Source organism: Zootoca vivipara, chromosome 4, assembly GCF_965207765.1.
Source record: "Zootoca vivipara chromosome 4, rZooViv2.hap1.1, whole genome shotgun sequence".
Taxonomy (NCBI): domain Eukaryota; kingdom Metazoa; phylum Chordata; class Lepidosauria; order Squamata; family Lacertidae; genus Zootoca; species Zootoca vivipara.
In genome coordinates this window covers 94,136,912-94,157,095 of record NC_142587.1, presented here as the reverse complement: position 1 = coordinate 94,157,095, position 20,184 = coordinate 94,136,912, and the positions used below count along the sequence as shown (strand labels likewise).

At 48.1% G+C, this 20,184-nt stretch overlaps 1 protein-coding gene across 5 annotated transcripts in view; it reads right to left on the bottom strand.

Annotated features, from left to right (window-relative positions):
* TENM4 (teneurin transmembrane protein 4) overlaps window positions 1–20,184 on the bottom strand; it is a 632,564-nt gene that overhangs the window by 391,984 nt on the left and 220,396 nt on the right. For all 5 annotated transcript variants that reach the window (XM_088668429.1, XM_088668426.1, XM_088668427.1 and 2 more), the window contains one exon: window positions 17,046–17,129. The gene's annotated coding sequence lies outside the window, so the exon portion shown is untranslated. The remainder of the gene's footprint in view (window positions 1–17,045; window positions 17,130–20,184) is intronic.

The window sequence follows — 20,184 nt, the reverse complement described above, 5'->3', positions numbered from 1 at the left end:
TTTCCAGGCACTCTACATAAGTGCCTGGAAACTTCCATTTCACTGTATCTGAAGAAGTGTGCATGCACACGAAAGCTCATACCAAAATAAAAACTTAGTTGGTCTTTAAGGTGCTACTGAAGGAATTTTTTTATTTTACTTCGATCCAGACCAACACGGCTACCTACCTGTAACCAGAATGATAGAAAGTAAACGCCTTAGGCAGAGCCCTTTTCATTCAGCTGGGAAAGCTTGTAGGAACAAAACTGTCTATCATTTTTTCCAGAGAATACTGATAGTGGGTGCCTGTCGTATAACAACAACAACAACAACAACAACAACAACAACAACAACAACAACAACAACAACAACCAGGCTTGGGTTTTTTTTCTACCTCTCAGGTCGGCGCCATTGCCATTATAAGAGAACAAGGGAGGTGTTTGTGGTGAGTTCTGGAACCTCTTTTTAAATAGAAAGATAGCACTAGTGGTGATGATGATGATGATTTTATTATTTATATGCGGGACGCTGGTGGCGCTGTGGGTTAAACCACAGAGCCTAGGGCTTGCTGATCAGAAGGTCGGCGGTTTGAATCCCTGCGACAGGGTGAGCTCCTGTTGCTCAGTCCCTGCCGCTGCCAACCTAGCAGTTCAAAAGCACATCAAAGTGCAAGTAGATAAATAGGAACCGCTCCAAGTGGAAAGATAAACGGCGTTTCCATGCACTGCTCTGGTTTGCCAGAAGTGGCTTTGTCATGCTGGCCACATGACCGGGAAGCTGTATGCCAGCTCCCTCGGCCAATAACACGGGATGAGCACCGCAACCCCAGAGTCTGTCACGACTGGACCTAATGGTCAGGGGTCCTTTACCTTTATATGACTGGGCAGCTTCCAGAAAAATATAAAAACACCATGAAACATCAAACATTAAAAACTTCCCTAAACAGGGCTGCCTTCAGATGTCTTCTAAAAGTCTGGTAGTTGTTGTTTTCTTTGACATCTGGTGGAAGGGCATTCCACAGGGCGGGCACCACTACCGAGAAGGCCCTCTGCCTGGTTCCCTATAACCTCACTTCTCACAGTGAGGGAACCGCCAGAAGGCCCTCAGAGCCGGACCTCAGTGTCTGGGTTGAACGATGTGGGTGGAGACACTCCTTCAGGTATACTGGGCTGAGGCCGTTTAAAACTGGGGCATTTACTGGGGCATTTACACTGAAAGCTGCTGTAGTTCTGAGATTCCAAGAACTTCACCGAGAAGCTCTCAAGGAGAAATACTTCCCCAAAGGATTGTTTTGAAGGAGATTCCTTCCCCAACCTGCTGCCCTTCAGATATTTTGGACTCCAGCTCCCTCCAACCCCAACCAAGACTGCAGGGATGGAGGCTGCCTCAGCTCAAAGGCTCACCTCCAACAGTAGTGCCATGGCATTTAAAAATGTAGTCCGAAGAGCAAATACACTGCTTGGGGTTGATGGGAATTGCACAGCAACAGCAGAGCAGAGCAGAACAGAACAGAACATGTGGGGTTCTGATCGCTGGGTTCGTACGTTCAAGATGTCACCAGCCCCTCTTCGGACTTTGCAGGGTTTGCAAAACTAATAATTTAGCCTGCGGCACACTGGCAAACAAATCTAAAAGTGGCACTTTGGGGCACCTAGCGTCCACCTGATGCTGTATGAAACTGCATCCTCATTTTTCCAACTGCCACCTGGAATCTATCAGCAGGTTATTCAAGAGCAACGCCCCCCTTCTTGTGACAATGGGAATAAAGAGAGAATAGTAACTGCCAATAAGGAAGGCATTCTTGTCTAATTTTTCCTGCTCACCCCTACCGTTTAATTTCCATGTGCCAGGAAGCTCTTGGGCTGCTTCTTAAAGAACTATGAGCCCCTCCAGGAAATGAGCAAGTCAGCACCGATCCAGCAGAGACGGGTGTTGTGAAAATGACTAAAAATGGATTTTGACGGAAAAGCATATAATTCAGTTCCGATGTTTACCAGTAAATTCAAGCATAAGGGCCAATATAACTCCCTAACTCTGAGAAACTGACAGATTTCCCATTGCCTGCTCAATGGCAACAGGCGCAGGCTCCGGTCATCTGCGTGAATCACCGTGACACGAAATGGGGGCTTCCCGAGATGATGCCAAGCAGCCTGGCGCAAGTGGAATCACTCATGCTGCAACACTCCTTCGCAGGGTTGGGCCCCCAGAATATCTGGCACTAAGAGGAGCTATATCCTCAACCAGCATGCCATCTGTTGACTTAAAGGTGCCTGGACCTCTTACTTGGTCTTAGAACTAGCTAGAAAAGTTGATGTAGTATTTAACCTCCTCAAAGAATACAGAAAATTGGTGCAGAGGAGGTGCAACGCATTGCAAGTAATAGGGAAGTTTGAAAAGTGGACACAATTCACCCTTCTCTCCAGAGCATCTACCACAGGAGCCAACTCTTAGGGGCTGGGGTTCCTTCACCCCCATCCATAAAATATTTGACGGAGTTGGGTCCCCCCCCCCAAAAAGTTGATGGGCATTGTCATTCAAATGGGGTATGTGGACTGTGTCATGTGATCAATTAAGCAGGACAGGGCTTATCTGCAAGCAGAAATAATGGCGCCAATGGAATCACTTAGTGCTATGTTGGGATTCCACCCAAACTCTATGCATTTCAACACCTCGTAAGAAATCATTGCCAAATTTCGCATGGTGGTTCCAGAGATGAAGCTGTTAGGATGCTGTTTTGAATCAAGCTGATGGGTGGAACCTTTAAAACTGTGCTGATTTTAACTACCAGTTTCAAAACTGCATCGGGTTTTTGTTTTGTTTTGTTTCTTTGAATCTCCAAGCCAGACTGGGCCCTCTTTTCGCTAGTGTTTTGTAAAAGTGACAAGAATTCCAGGATACTGAAAGCCGGGACACAGGAGGGATACTAGGCAGGGTCGTAGCGACGGTGGGGGCGTGGGGAGCGGTGCGCTCCGGGTGTCATGCCTAAGGAGGGTGACAAAATCCCCCCCCCCCGGGCTGATTGGCAGCGCTCTCTCTCTCTCTCTCTCTCTCTCACACACACACACACACAAAATGGATGCGGAGATGCGGGCGCTCGCTCGCTCACTTGCGCAGCACCCCACTTTACAGTTGCAGCTGCTTCGCTCTTGCAGGTGCTGGGCACCCGGTCGCTCGCCAAGGCCGGGGTGCTGCTGGGAGCCGCTTTGCTGCTTTACAGTGAGCCGGGGAGAGGGGGGATGAACGGGAACCGCTTTACAGCGAGCCAGGGAGGAAGGGGGATGGCCAGGAACCGCTTTGCCTCTTTACAGCGAGGGAGGGAGGGAGGGAGGTGGACAGGGGAGCTGCTTTGCGACGAGCACGGCGGGTGTATGTGTGGGATCAGCGGGCGGCGCTTGATCCCCCCAGAGGATCGGCACTTCACCGGTGGCACCCTCAGGAAGATCAGCGTGCCCCTGTGGGAGGATTGCCCCGTCTCTGTGGGCGGATCGCCCCACCCCCCCAGATGCGCGTCGTATTTGCCACTCCGGGTGCTCCAGCAGCTTCCTCTGCCACTGATACTGTAATGATGCTGGTTGCTTCCTCATGAGTAAGCGGCTCCAAACTCTGTGGCTGGTTTTTACAGAGTTTTATTAGATACATATGTACGAGACAGAGCATCAAAATCCATGACTGTTCTATCCCAAATCAGAATCCGGAAGCACCGACCGTCGGGACTCTCGCCAGCAAAACACCCCTGGCACCTTGAATCTCCTCCTTTGCTCCTTCCTCTCCCCCCCCCCTCCGCTGTTGGGGTGATGCAGCTGGTGGAGCGCCCTCTCCACCCGAGCTGCTCAGCTGAGGATCTGGTGCCGTCTCCTCTGGAGCCTCCCCCTCTTGAGTGCTGTGGTCTGACCCCTCAAGCCTTCCCTCTGGAAACCTCGCCACCACCCTCCGAAGGATGTTGCAAGGCGCTAGCATCCAGGGCTGCTTCTCCCTCGGAGAGCCCCGGTCCCGACTTCCTGGACTCTTCGCTGACCCTTGGTGGTCCCCTGACAGATAGTAGGATGGGAGGGCACATTTGCCTGATATGGAGGAAAGTAGGAGTAGCAGCCAGGAAAGTATGCTTTCAGATCGTATAAGCTACACATTCTTTCTGACATACAGGTATAGATGTACAAAAAAACATCAAGTCTTTTGCTTGCCCCCTGGGTTTTCTGTGCATTTCTCTCTCCTCCAGGAAGGGGCCACCCACACAGAGAGGAAATCTAGTGTGACAAAGATGCAGACGTGGGCTGGGTGGGAGGTGAGGCAGTGAAGACGGAATCACCCAGCACCCCATCCAGCTCCTTTTCAGTTCTCATTTGCCCACTCTCTGAACACAGTGGCTTTTATAGGAGAAGCGGTAAGGGTCACGAGCAGGAAGCTTGTAAAAGTGGGAACAGAGTGCCTAAGGCTTTGTGACATTTTCTTAACAGGACCCAGAGAACCTGATGTTAAGCAAGTCATAAAAACCCCACCCATTCTCCATAAATCCTACTTGCAGTGAGGAATTCACCCTAGACGAGTCACACCACCTTTGGGGCAAGTGGCTTGCCAGGCACCCCACTCAAGACAGTGAATTTATCCGCGAAGCTATCCGGATGAGGCCATTCTGCAGAAAAAAGTGCAAAGTCAAGTGCTTGCGGATCTGGGGACAGAGAGAGGATTTTGCAGCAAACATTTGCAGCAAGGAAGAATATTTATTTTAGATTCACACCACATGTGAATGTGGATGTACACCACATTCAACCTGCTCCAGCCCAAAGGCCACATTCCATTAAACGAAACCTTGCAGAGGCCAAAAGCCAGCAGTGGGCAGGGCAAAACCCCTTCCAATTCTACAATGCTATGAGCCTATGATTATCCGAGTTACATTTCAGCCAGATTTATACACTCCAAAGGGTGTGTGTGTTAACTACCTGGGCAGTTATATTTCCACAAGGGATGGCATTGATGCCAAAATCCAGCATCGCCTGAGCTCTGAGAGTGCAGCTTTCTCCCAATTGAAGTGCAGAGTGTTTGAGGACCAGGACATTCGCAGGGATACCAAAATGCTTGTTTACAAAACTATTGTACTACAAGCCTTACTGTATGCTTGTGAAACATGGACCACTTAAAAACGCCATCTCCAACTCCTCAAAAGATTCCATCAACGGTGTCCCCGAAAATCGCTTGGGAAGACAGGTGGACTAATGCCAGTGTACTGGAAGGAGCAAAGATCACCAGTGTTGAAGCAATGATACTTTAACATCAACTTTGTTGGACTGGTCATGTTGTTCGGATGCCTGATGATCATCTTCCAAAGCAACCACTCTATTCTGAACTTAAAATTGGAAAGCGTAATGCTGGTGGTCAACAAAAGAGGTTTAAAGACTGTCTCAAGGCGAATCTAAAAAAATGTAGTATAAACACAGACAACTGGGAAATACTGGCCTGCTCCCGTTGGAGAACAGCCTTTACCAAAGGTGTCATGGGATTTGAAAGTGCTCGAACACAGGACACAAGAGAGAAATGTGCTAAGAGGAAGGCATGCTTGGCAAATCCACACCGGGATCAACTCCTGACCGGAAACCTGTGTCCCCACTGTGGAAGGACGTGTGGATCTAGAACTGGCCTCCAGAGTCACCTATGGACCCACTGTTAAAACAGTGTTCATGGAAGACAATCTTACTCGGCTACAAGTGATCACCGAAGAAGAAGAAGAAGAGGAGGAAGAAGAGGAAGAAGAAGAAGAAGAGTAGTGCAGCCTGGGGAAGAGTGTTGAGGTTCACAAAGTGATGCTTGGGGGGGGGTCTCATTGAACCCTGTGCCTGAGGTTCTCCATCCCAGCGTTAAGCCATAGTTCAAAGCAAACAATGGTTTAATTTGCATGCTGGTGCATGGTGCTCGCTTTGCTCCTGTGCTGTGCCACTAGGTAATGGCAGACACCAGTGATTTCTGGGCTTGCAGTTCCATTTCCCCAGGCAGACCATAGGCAGCAAACCAAAAACTCTTACAATTTAGTGAGAAACGATGACAAGCCAGGCTCTGGCTTCCTTCCTGGTGGCAGGGCAGCAGCAGCAATGGTGGAGAGGTGAGGCACCCACCACACCAATGCGCTGCTCCAGGATGCCATGCACCCACAGGAGAAGAGAATCTGTAGCTCTCCCACTGCTGTTGGATTCCAACTCCCATCAGCCCCACTCAGCATGGCAAGATGTCAGAGATGATGGGAATTGTAGTCCCACAGCTTCTGTAGAATCAGAGTTTCCCCGTGCCTGACATCAAACCAAAGTTTGTTTCAAACTACTGTTTACTGTCATGTGCAAAGCAGAACAAATCATGGACTTTTGCTGGGCTACGAAAAGCTCCCTAACCTCTGTTATAGCAACACTTAAAACACATGCTTGATTTAGAGACTGAGATAATTCTTTTGGCTCCGGTGCAGGCTTATGGATGAATTACGAACGACCTACTCAAGGGTGTTTTTTTGCCGAGCTGCTCTCGGGAAGCCGTGACCAAATCCTTCTCAGATAAAGACTCTCCCTTCCTTTTCCATTAAATGCTGGATTCCGGCCATTTCCAAATCTAAGATGAGCATTCTTTAATCACCTTTTCTTAGCTGCACGGTATTTGCCAAAAAATTTGCCGGCAGAAAGAGGAAATCGCATACAGTATAAAGAACCCCCCCTAAATATAGTGCAGAGTTAGATAAACAGCTGAGATGGTAAAGGCCTCGTGGGATAGAACTGGGGGAAAGTGAAGAAACTGTGTGAAAGGCATGACGTAGCATGGAAAAGTGGCAAGGAGTGTACAGCCTGCAACGTCTCGTACATTGTGAGCTGGCTGCAGGAGGAAAGGCTCTGCAAAATCACCATTAGGGGTAATGAAACAGCAGCCTTGCTGGGTCAAGCTAAAGTTCCATCCAGTCGAATAGAATAGAATAGAATAGAATAGAATAGAATAGAATAGAATAGAATAGAAATTTATTCGCCAAGTACTTACATACTTTTTGCTTTGGCTATTTTTACAATGTGTAAGGGGGAGAGATTACAGAGAACCTCCCCCTCTCATCAGGAGCAGTTCGTCCCCAAGCAGCCATGAAAGCGCAGGGTCTGAACGGGCTAGTCAGGAAGCGGAGAGAGAGAGAGGCAGGTCTCCGGCAGCATGGGAGAGCCCCTCCCATGTGGGAAGAGAGAGAGACGGAAAGGGGGGAGAGGGAAAAGATGGAGCGCAGACCCTTTCCCCCGGCACCGGAATTAAGGAGGAGGAGAAAGGGGAGGAGATTCGCTGTCCCGAGACTGTTATGTTGGTCAAAGTCGCGAAAAGGGGCAGTGCCGGATTCTGAGATGGAATAAGCGGACATGAAACCGACAGCTCACTACACTGTAAATAACGTGCACCAATAATGACTCTTTTAAAGACAAGTATGTGGAAAGTCGTTACTCAAGAGTAGCCGTAACAACCTCTGGCACAATGTAAACGTACTTTATACAAAATATCTGTTAAATATCTGTGTGAGGATCAGAGTGTGCAGAACACTATTTCAAGCAAAGAGGAGCCACTCCGACTGCGCCTGGAGCTTTTGCCTTCTGTCCCTGTAGTGACTGTAGAACAGGTTGAGATGGTTGTTGGTGCCTCTGGCGCCGAGTGAATTGCTCTAGTTGATAATGCTTGACTTTGCTATAAAACTGATTCAGGTCGTTTGCCAATTTTTGACTCTCCGGAGCAGAAGAATATGTTCTCTTATATTCAGTAAAAGAAGATGTTCTCTTATATTCAGAAATGTTCTATAAATTCTTCCAAAGATTAGCCGAGACATGTTTGAGAATTGAGTCCGAATCATAGGTTCGTTTTGCCACTATAATCTCCTTCGTCAGTGCGCTCCTAGCTTGGTTGTACAAATTTCTGTCTCTTTTCCTCGAACCCTCCTCTTTAGCATATCGGAGTTTCCTTGAGTTTCCTTGATTAAGCATCCTGTTCTCCCACAGTGGCCAACCAGGTGCCCACGAGAAACCCAAAAGCAACACCTGAGCTCAACAGGGCTACCCCCCTCTTAGAATTTTGAAGTGTCAGGCATAGCTCTAGTGGCTTTAGCCCAAACGTAGCAGAGTTTTCCTGCACAGCGCAGAAGCTAGTTGAGGTGGAAATGACTAGACTAGAGGTGGAAACGGCTAGACACAGAATAACTATTTACAGGATTTGTTAAAAGAAAATAAATCCAGCAGAGTTTCTGCATACAAAGCAAGGCAAAATAAATCCTCTCTGTCTCTCTCTCTCCAACCATACGCAGCACTCCTACTCCTAACACCCAACAAGAAACAACTGTGCTAGCATTCCTAGATAACAGAGTTCAGTGCTGGTCATTAACCAATCAGAGAGCTGTTGCCAGGCCAGGCGGACCTTGGCTTTCTGCCAAGAGTAAATTGACACTGCCTTGAGTTAATTGTGTGAAGCAAGAATCTGTAAGTTTCCCATGAGAACCAATTAACAGAAACTCGAAACCCCCCCCCATATTTCCCAGCAACTGGTATACAGAGGAACTGCTGCCGCCAACAGTGGATGCAGAATGCAGCCATCATGGCTAGTAGCCACTGGAAGTGATCCAAGTTGGCAGCCGTCACTACAACTTGTGGGAGCGAATGCCATAGCTCAACTGTTATTTTGTGCATCTTGAGTGTTTCATGCGCTTTCACCCATGCACGCAACTGTCAGGGACTGGCTGGATGATGACGAGTGCTGGGAGGCGCTGTGTTTCAGTGTGCATATTGTTTTGAAGAGGGTGGATTCAACAGAATTGCCTTCCAATGCAAACTGAATAAATTGCCTGCCCTCCCCGCAACTCCACCTCTAGGGCGAACGCCTTCGTCCCACCTTAGCCATGTTTGAGGAATACATCTGTACCAATGGTAAAAACTCATTAATGAGCACTCACACCTTACACCGTGGGTGCAACATAATTAGCACAATATAATCAAACAGCACAACCTCGAAGCAAAATATACATATGGAATAACCAGTGCCTTTTTCCTGGGGGGGACGCAGGGGTACACATACCGCTAAACATTTTGTGAATCTAAGTTTGGCCTCATTGAGGGGCAGTATTTCAATACGAGTAGAAAATGAGAGCACAGTGGTACCTTGGGTTGCGGACCCGTTCGCACCCCGAAAAGTCCACAACCCGAGCGGCGCTTTTGCGCATGCGCGAAAGCGTGATAGAGCGCTTCTGCGCATGCGTGCATGGTGAAACCCGGAGGTTCGCCGAGTTCGCAACACGAAAAAACTCAACCTGCAGCGGACACAACATGAGGGGTATGACTGTACCCCTAAACCTTTTTAAAAAAAGAAAAAAAAGCACTGGGAATAACTATCAAAGAGATCTCCCTGGCTTTTGAGTCATAGAATCATAGAGTTGGAAGAGACCACAAGGGCGATCCGGTCCAACCCCCTGCCAAGCAGGAAACACCATCAAAGCATTCTTGACATATGCTTGTCAAGCCTCTGCTTAAAGACCTCCAAAGAAGGAGACTCCACCACACTCCTTGGTAGCAAATTCCACTGCCGAACAGCTCTTACTGTCAGGAAGTTCTTCCTAATGTTTAGGTGGAATCTTCTTTCTTGTAGTTTGAATCCATTGCTCTGTGTCCGCTTCTCTGGAGCAGCAGAAAACAACCTTTCTCCCTCCTCCATATGACATCATTTCATATATTTGAACATGGCTATCATATCACCCCTTAACATTCTCTTCTCCAGGCTCAACATACCCAGCTCCCTAAGCCGCTCCTCATAAGGCATCGTTTCCAGGCCTTTGACCATTTTGGTTGCCCTCTTCTGGACACGTTCCAGCTTGTCTGTATCCTTCTTGAACTGTGGTGCCCAGAACTGGACACAGTACTCCAGGTGAGGTCTGACCAGAGCAGAATACAGTAGTAATATTACTTCCCTTGATCTAGATGCTATACTCCTATAATTCTAAGTCTGCTGCAGCCTCAGAATTAATTATAATATTTTGTTGTCTATGGTTTATTAAACTGAAAAAAACAACTTTGTATAAACCTGAGCAGAAAAGCGCTGAGAATTATTCTGGGGGTGGAGAAGGAAACCACTGGACCCACACAGCCCAAATAACCCTGGGATCAAGCCTTGGCAACCTTCATGGTTCCATAGGCACTGTGCAAACAAACACCAGTGCATTAATATTAAATAAAAAAGCACCGGCTCTCCTTGGGAAAACTGTTGGCTTTCCCTGCAATCCAGGCAGTGCCGCTGAGCTTGCCCAGTGACTTCCCATCCATCAACATCTAATTAAAAGCTTCAGATTAAAACAAAGTTCTCGTCTGGGGCGGCTCCAGCGTTCAAATGCTGCTTGGTGAAAAAAGGAGAAAAGGAGGATTTGCTCTCTTGCACACGTGAGAAGACAGGCTGGAAACACTCTGCGGGTACACGCGCCATTTCTCCTAGCAGAGGCCCAGAATGCGCTCAATGGTCCATTCCATGGCTATTTGCTCCATGCCAAGGTTTTGCCACGGCGGTGCGCTTGAGACTGACAGGTGCAAAACAGGCTGCCTTTCAATCAGGCCACGTAAATAGGCCTTCTGCTTTTCTGCCTCATGGTAGAATCCTTAAGAGTTTAACTGCTGTAAGAGTTTCCAGCACAAATTCGTTATATTTGTTATACTCCTGTCGCTTCAGGGGCTGTGGCTCAGTGGTAGAATGCAGCTCTCACATGACAGCCTACCACGCAGGGTACGCCTTGGGTACTGGAACCTGAGAGCATGAGACTCTTCATCTCAGGGTTCTGGGTTCGAGACCCACATCGGGTGAAAGTTTCCAGCGTTGCAGGGGATTGGAGCAGACCCTTGCGGTAGGGTTGCCATATTTCAAGAGGTCAAAATCCCAACAAAAGTTGGGAGCTTTTTTAGGACAATTGCCCGGTAGCCCCTTTGCCACCCCCGAGCCAGAGCCCAAGTCGCCCCACCAGAGCCACAACCAGAGCTGCCTGCGCACCTTTTTTTTTCAAAAAAAAAAACCAAAATTCAGGACATTTGGTTTAAAATGTAAACCCCTCCCCCGGATGGACATGTAGGACCCTCAAAAAGAGGACATGTCCAGGAATTCCCAGACATAGGGCAACCCTACCTTGTGGTAACTCTCAACCCTGCAAGTCTACGATTCAAACACTTTTAGACCACTTTTTAAAATTCACTGACATGTTTGCAGTGTTGCAAATCACAATACAATTACAAAACCCAATAGAACCATCCAATATTAATTTAAACACACACAAAATTCTGCACAGCACGTAGCTCTGTCGAGGCAGCACCGGATGTTGACATTTTGTGCCGCTAATATACACAACATGCCACTTGGTGAAGAATCCCTCTTATGAACTGGGGTATAATTAATTGGGTCCTCCCTAACAAGAGGGTGCGACCTGGAAACCAGACCCTGTGTTGTGGGTGGGGACGTTTGGATGGCCACAACACCCTATTGGAGGTCCCTTGATCCTGGGTGCAATTGGGCCATTGGGATGCCAGTCAAACCGATCGAGGGACCACTATTTAAGCCCATGCATGTGTCCCTGAGCTTCCTCTTTTGGGCTCCGTGCACCCGGCCACCTCTCCCTATATTTAGGGCTTGCGCTTGACCTTGCTATGCCCTCAGGTGTTGCCTGTCGTTGGGACAGGTGCACGGCAGGAATTTTCCCCACTTGGCTGATTGGCTGGTGCCATTTGGGTTTCGCCTGCCACGTAGCAAATCGTCACAACTTGTAAGGTTGTGGATAGGCTCTGGTTCAAGTGATAGGGGTGGCAGGTGTGGAGGACTCCCTGGTTCTGAATGGGGTAACTGTGCCCTTGAAGGACCAGGTGCACAGCCTGGGAGTCATTTTGGACTCACAGCTGTCCATGAGGCGCAGGTCAATTCTCTGTCCAGGGTGACTGTCTACCAGCTCCATCTGGTACGCAGGCTGAGACCCTACCTGCCCGCGGACTGTCTCGCCAGAGTGGTGCATGCTCTAGTTATCTCTCGCTTGGACTACTGCAATGCGCTCTACATGGGGCTACCTATGAAGGTGACCCGGAAACTACAACTAACCCAGGATGCGGCAGCTAGACTGGTGACTGGGAGCGGCTGCCGAGACCACATAACACCGGTCCTGAAAGACCTACATTGGCTCCCAGTACGTTTCCGAGCACAATTCAAAGTGTTGGTGCTGACCTTTAAAGCCCTAAATGGCCTCGGTCCAGTAGACCTGAAGAAGCGTCTCCTCCCCCATCGTTCTGCCCAGACGCTGAAGTCCAGTGCCGAGGGCCTTCTGGCGGTTCCCTCGCTACGAGAAGCCAAGTTACAGGGAACCAGGCAGAGGGCCTTCTCAGTAGTGGCACCCACCCTGTGGAATGCCCTCCCACTAGAGGTCAAAGAGAACAACAACTACCAGACCTTTAGAAGGCATCTCAAGGCAGCCCTGTTCAGGGAAGCTTTTAATGTCTGGTGGATTTCTGTATTTTAATATTTTGTTGGAAGCCGCCCAGAGTGGCTGGGGGAACCCGGCCAGATGGACAGGGTATAAATAATAAATTATTATTATAATATGTGTCGGGTACAGTGGTACCTCAGTTTACGGACGCAATTGTTTCTGGGGAGCTCGTCGCTCCCCGAGCAGTCTGTAAACGGAGCACCTCTTCTGCGTATGCGCGAAGCGCCGATAGAGTGCTTCTGCACATGCACACACTGCACAGATCTCTTCTGCGCATACCACAGAACCCAGATGTAAGCACTTCCAGGTCCGCGGCGTTCAGAAACCGATCGATCGCAAACCGCAGCACTCGTGAACCGAGGTACCACTGTATTCCGTTAAAGGAATCCACAGGCTCATGGTTGGTCTTCCCTGTGAGGGGTTGTGCCTGGAGCCTGAGTCCAGGGGACATCTGGGTGGAGGTCTAGCAGGGCTCCTGCTTGCCACTGTCCCAGAGGCTGACTTACGGTTGGTGCCCAGGGTCAGCGCTACCTGCAAGGGCGCAGGGAGCTAGTCGAACCAGATCCTATGCAACCACTAGATCCTAAATTCTACCAAAAACCAAACCTAAAATTTGAGTCTCGTCTGAATTTATTTCGTGGGGTGGTTAAAAGGCCTCCACACGCAAATGGTTTAAGCAAAGAAATAAGTCCGCCCCCCGCTTACCCTTACCCAACACCGCCAGGCCGAAACCTTGGTCAAAGTTAGCAGCTTCTTCTCCATGTCTCGACACTGTCGTTTGATAGATTGTGGCAGTAATACTTAGCTATTTCCCATGGGCGTGGAACGAGGTGTTAATTCACTAACATTTGTCAAAATACTGGAATTCTCTTCAGAGGGACGGCTGTAGCACTGCGGCACGTTATTACACCTCGAGAAAGACAGGGGAGGAAAATACTATTTTGCAGCAGAGATCCTGCCCCGATAACCACCAGTGCACTTTTCATTAATATCTGGTGACAGATGTAGTTTACTGAGGAAAAGTCTATTACCTACACTCTAACATGAAGTTATCTCTTTTTCTTCCAAACAGCATAATGACTGGATCTTTGCCCCAGCATCGCTGACATGTATCAGTTCTTTGCAGGGCGTGAAATCATATCCTCTGCTTATTGTAACTGTATTATACAAAGAACAGGAGAAAAAGGGTGTATGTGCGTTTGTGGGAGAACAATATTAGAAATGTCCAAAAGATACAGAAGAAACTCAATTACTGATCTGCGCGCACACACACACACACACACTCAAAGTATCCAAATTCTGCGCCCGTTTTTCTTCTCCATGCAAAACTTATTTCTGCTCCCGTACAACAGAATATAGGCCACTGAAGACCCAGCCTTGCCAAGTGAAGAGCCTGCTTATCTGATTTTGACAAAGCTATATACTGCTCAACTGCTATAGTCTCTGTGCGGCGCACAATAAAATTACTGAAGATGCAATACAGGTAAAAAGTTTAAAGTTAGCCATAAAATAAGAAAAGGCTTAAAATGCCTGCAGAAATGAAAAGGTATTCACCAGATGATCAGCAGGGAAGGGGACTGCCTGATCTCAGCCAGGAAGGAATTAGAGATTTAGAGCTACTTTGGTTACATGCGACCACCCCTTAATCGCATCTTTGTGAGCCTAGGAAGGCCTGGCAAATAATTGAGTAATGTAGGGTGGGACCCAAGAAGCCTGCTTTGGAGGTGGTATGACAAGATGGCAGAGCGAGACACTCCTCCTGTGGGTCAGAGAAGGTGCCTCAGCAGAGAGGGCCCTTGGTGACAACGACTATCTTCCCTCCAGTGGAGGTCAGGAGGACTTTAGGGTCTCCTCTGACCTTCTCCACCTGTCAGAAAGGATGCTGTTATTCTTCCCACGTTGCACCTGGGTGGGTGGCTGAGAGGCAGACAGGAGGGTCTTTGCCTGAGGCCTCCTAGAGATTCATAGGCCGAGGGGAAATCTGAACTGAAAGACCGGACATGGAGCAATGGATTCAAACTACAAGAAAGAAGATTCCACCTAAACATTAGGAAGAACTTCCCGACAGTAAGAGCTGTTCGACAGTGGAATTTGCTGCCAAGGAGTGTGGTGGAGTCTCCTTCTTTGGAAGTCTTTAAGCAGAGGCTTGACAGCCATATGTCAGGAATGCTTTGATGGTGTTTCCTGCTTGGCAGGGGGTTGGACTGGATGGCCCTTGTGGTCTCTTCCGACCTTATGATTCTATGATTCTATGACCTACATTGGCTCCCAGTATGTTTCCGAGCACAATTCAAAGTGTTGGTGCTGAGCTTGAAAGCCCTAAACGGCCTCGGCCCAGTAGACCTGAAGGAGCGTCTCCACCCACATCATTCAGCCCGGACACTGAGGTCCAGCTCCAAGGGCCTTCTGGAGGTCCCTTCATTGCGATTAGTGAGGTTACAGGGAACCAGGCAGAAGCTGTCTTCAGATTATTATTATTATTATTATTATTATTATTATTATTATTGCAGTCTGAAGTGTGGGCAATTAAAAGGCAGTTTCCAGATACAGAGAAAAGCTGCTACCGGTAAAAGGAAGAACAGATGTTTGCCCAGGAGAGGGAGAGAAGCAGTGGGCCATGGCAGATCCTTAAGAGGCCCACACCTTACAACATCTGACAGATGTAAAGCATCATAATTACCTTGCAGTAAGCGACCGAGCGGCTCCTGTGCAGACACTGAGAGAGGAAGCATGTCTGTCTCCCCCCCCCTCCACCCCCTTTTGCTAGTGGCTCATCAAGTGCAGCCTCCCCAAGGGAATTCCCGAAATGCTAAATTGAAAATAGCCTGTTTGACGTCTACAGAACCAGATCTATTTATTTATTTTGAACAGAGACATTGCCAGAAGGGTGCCCCCATTCACTTGCCTGGGTTACTTCCTTTAGCACGGCAGGGGTGCCGCTTTTTTGCAATTTAGACAGAAGAAGCAGTATTAAACCACCAGAAATGCTTCAAAGAGTGCTTTGGATTTTTTAAAAAAAATCTAGCAATGCCCTCCCTACCCCACCAGGGCCAAATATTCCCATAATGCCCGCCAGTCTGCAAAAGTCTTTAAAACTCTTCAGTGCAGCAATTTTCAGAAGGGTGACCACCTTACTCAGTTGCAACAAAAGCAACGAGTCTTGTGGCACCTTAACACAGCCTCTCCGACTTGCCTACTAACCCTGATGGTGATGTTCTGCCTCCACAGATGGTGGCAGTAATGCTTCTAATACCAGTTGTTGGGAAACGCAATGAGGCAGTTGGTTCGTGCCCTACCCTCCAGAGCAAGAGAAAACAAGCTTGTTCCATCCTCCATGTGACTGCCCTTTAAATATTTGAAGATGGCTCTTCTGTCTCCTCTCAGTCTCCTCTTTTCCAGGCTAAACACACCTCTACCATTCCTCATCAGGCCTGGTTTCCAGGCCCTTGACCATCTTGGTCACCCTCCTCTGCACACGTCCCAGCTTGTCAACATCCTTCTTAAATTGTGATGCCCAGATCTGGACACAGTACTCCAGGTGGGGTCTGACCAAGGAAGAATAGAGTGGGACTATCACTTCCCTTGATCTTGATACTATACTTCTGTTCATGGGTATAGCTAGGATTTTTGTTAGCGGGGGCAGGCCCTCAGTTTGCTATGTATTTTTATTGATTTTAAAAAATTGATTTGGGGGCAGCTGCCCCTCCCTACCCCCCTTGGCTACGCCCATGCTTCTGTTGATGCAACTGCTATTCTCTGTAGTCTGCTAGACCTTGCACAATCTTTCTCCTCTCACACACCACATGCCTGGTCTCCAATCCTCATTCTAGCTCATGCGTAGGCAACCTCAGCCTTCCAGATGTTTTGGGACTGCAACTCCCATGATCCCCAGCTAACAGGACCAGTGGTCAGGGATGATGGGAATTGTAGTCTCAAAGCATCTGGAGGGCTGAGGTTGCCTATGCCTCTTCTAGCTCTTTCCTTTACATCAGGCATCCCCAAACTGCGGCCCTTCAGATGTTTTGACCTACGACTCCCATGACCCCTAGCTAACAGGACCAGTGGTCAGGGAAGATGGGAATTGTAGTCCAAAACATCTGGAGGGCCGAAGTTTGGGAGTGCCTGTTTTACATACAGAGAGACTCGAATCCACTGGTTTCTTGAAAAGGATTCTTGGTTTCTCCTCTTGTATGAGCAGATACACAGAAACACGAGACGAGCCTGCTGGATCAGGCCCGTTGCCCATCTAGCCTCGCATCCTGTTCTCACAGTGGCCAACCAGATGCTTGGGGCAAACCCTCAAGCAGGACCTGAGCACAAGAGTCCTCTCCCCTCCTGAGGTTTCCAGCAACTGGTATTAAGAAGCATTAGCTAATCTGACTAAACAGCCATTGTGCAATATTTACCATGTGATGATGGGAACTGAAGGACCCTCGAGCAAACAACACCCCAGCTTCACATCCCTTTATCGAACGGTGCACAGATGTGCAGCTACGACGGCTGCCCAAAGCATTCCCTCCATGGCAGAATGAACAACAGCATCGCCAAGCCCATTAGAATGGCTTTAGAATTCAACCATGTGGTTATTTACCTGTTGGAAAGATCTAGGAATAATCCATCAAAAGATCCTTGAAGTATGCAGCCTTAACCTGGACATGTGTTGATTGCAGTTTACCTGTCGGGGGAGAGGAAATAAAGAAATACAATAAGGAGGTTGGCCTTTTCAGTTATTTCTTTTCAGCTGGGAAGCAGGAAGTGGAACAATCATGTTAATAAGAATTATAGCGGCGGCAGCCATGGGATACTTCTTCAGGGTAAGCCAGGAATTCAAAACAGCTACTGATTTAGCTGAATTATAGAACAGCAACAGTTAGCTCATTAAAATCTCAGTGATATGAGCAGATGAATGGAAGATGCAAACATCAAACAAGCAGAGCATCTCAAAAGTTGGTTGAACATCCGGCCCACTGGGTTGTTTCCATATGGAGTCACCATGCCCCCCCCCCCGGGCTAGTTTGATGGTTTCATATTATTTGGTTTTGTGGGTGTGGTAGAATGGATTCTTACATTGCCCGATGATGGTTCCAAAAGTCAAATGGGTGTAAATTTTGGGTCCTGATTTTTTTGTTTAAAAATAATAATCTTTAAACAGAAACCTGTCTTATTTCCTCCACAATGAATGGAAAATTGGGTTTCCTTATATTATAATCACTTTCACTCGGAGAAAGAATCACTGGAATAGCATCTAATGCCACACACAGGGCTGGACCCATCATTCCTAGGCAGTAGGACCAGCGGTCAGAGATGATAGGAGTTGTAGTTCAACAACATCTGGTGACCCAAGATTGAGAAAGGCTGGTCTAAAGCATGAATGAATAAAATCAAAGTAAATGTTGAGATCCTCCTCAGGTGAAACACGTAGGGTATTTCCAAGCAAAGGCAAAAGTTGGGAAAGGCTACTCTAGGGTATCAGACGGGAAATGTCATGGGATTTCTTGCATGAAAATCACTTGCTCAACCATTGAGCTACGACTCTCCCTCTAAAACAGGGTTTCCCAAATTTGGGACTCCAGCTGTTTTTTGGACTACAGTTCCCATGATCCCTGACCAGTGGTCCTGCTGGCTACGGATGCTGGGAGCTGTAGTCCAACAATAGCTGGAGAGTAGACCCAAGTTTGGGAATCCTTAGAAGCTCTAGAGGTTCCATATCCCCAGTCACAAATGAAAACTAAAACTCTGCTCTGTATGTTTTTAATATGTATACACTGCCTACTCATTTAAAATACCAAGGTAAAGTACATTAGCCCACCCAAACCATCACCACCCATTCCCATCAAAGCATTTGCCAGAGTTAGTAAATGAGACTGAGCCAACCTCCCTCTGGTTACAACAGACACCACCCCACAAGGAAACATTGAAAGAACAACGAAGCACTAGAGCAGTGTTTCTCAACCAGTGTGCCTCCAGATGTTTTGGGACTACAACTCCCATCATTCCTGACCACTGGTCTTGCTAGTTAGGGATGATGGGAGTTGTAGTCCCAAAACATCTGGAGGCACACTGGTTGAGAAACACTGCACTAGAGCACTACACAGAGTGATTGCACAACACCAGAGAGATCTTGAGCCTGCCCCTCCGAAACCAAACGAGCTATCTTGAGGCAGCATCACAAAACATGAGATACCACGAAACAATGCAAAATAATCCTAAGCATGACTGGCTCACCTGGAATTAGTATTTGCTTAATTCTGAATATAGCTCTTGGCATAATCAAGTCCTCCAAGAGACGCCTGAAAGTCAAAAGTGAAGGTTTTCCCCGAGGGAGTTTCCTGAAGCAATGGAACCAGCAACACTAAATCCCCAGCTTCTGCTTCGAGGTCAGTTTGGTCTCTGTTACCGGGGCGGTGGGTGGGGACAACTCAACACCACTCCTCTGGATGACCTTGCTTCGCCAACAAGGAGTGGCGGAATCTGCCAATGAGTGTGCGTTTAAGTAGCGCTCTTGAAGGGCGACTCAGCTGGAAATGACAGTGATCTGAAACCTCCACTCTCCAGGTGTTTATTTGGACTACAGCTGCTACCATCCCCAGCCACCTTAGTCAATGTCCAGGGATGATGGCGGTCATAGTCCAAAGCCATTTCTGGGAACCCAGGGCTGAAGAACGCTACCTTAAGGAGCACAACGGGGAGAGAATTTAATCTCCCACATCTTGCCACATGTTGTTGTTATTTAGTCATTTAGTTGTGTCCGACTCTTTGTGACCCCATGGACAATAGCACGCCAGGCACTCCTGTCTTCCACTGTCTCCCGCAGTTTGGTCAGACTCATGTTGGTAGCTTCGAGAACACTGTCCAACCATCTCGTCCTCTGTCGTCCCCTTCTCCTAGTGCCCTCCATCTTTCCCAACATCAGGGTCTTTTCCAGGGAGTCTTCTCTTCTCATGAGGTGGCCAAAGTATTGAAGCCTCAGTTTCAGGATCTGTCCTTCCAGTGAGCACTCAGGGCTGATTTCCTTCAGAATGGATCATAGCTGCCAAGTTTTCCCTTTTCTCACGAGGAAGCCTATTCAGCATAATGGAAAATCCCTTTAAAAAAGGGATAACTTGGCAGCTATGCAATGGATAGGTTTGATCTTCTTGCAGTCCATGGGACTCTCAAGAGCAGGGATCAGCAAACTTTTTCAGCAGGGGGCCGGACTATATTTTGAAAAAATATATGAACGAATTCTTATGCCCCCAAAAGAACCCAGAGATGCATTTTAAACAAAAGGACACATTCTACTCATGTAAAAACATGCTGATTCTCGGACCGTTCGCGGGCCGGATTTAGAAGGCGATTGGGCTACATCCGGCCCCCCGGGCCTTAGTTTGGGGACCCCTGCTCAAGAGTCTCCTCCAGCATTCAAAAGCAGCAATTCTTCCGTGACCAACCTTCTTTATGGTCCAGCTCTCACTTCCATTCATCACCACTGGGAAAACCATAGCTTTAACTACGCACAGACCAATTTCCTGCCCTGTCCACAAGTGCACAGGAGCCAAGCCTGACAACTGTAGCTCCCTCTAGGAATTTGCTAATGGAGGAGGTCAGGGAAAGCCATGCTTGGCACCCTCTGTTTTATCCAAGGCCTTCTTGCATTGAGCAGGAAGATCTGGAGGGGCTTCCTAAGGAAGTTTGGCTGGGCATATTGGAAACCCTGGTGGCACAGCCCAGTGCAGTACGCTTGGTAGTGC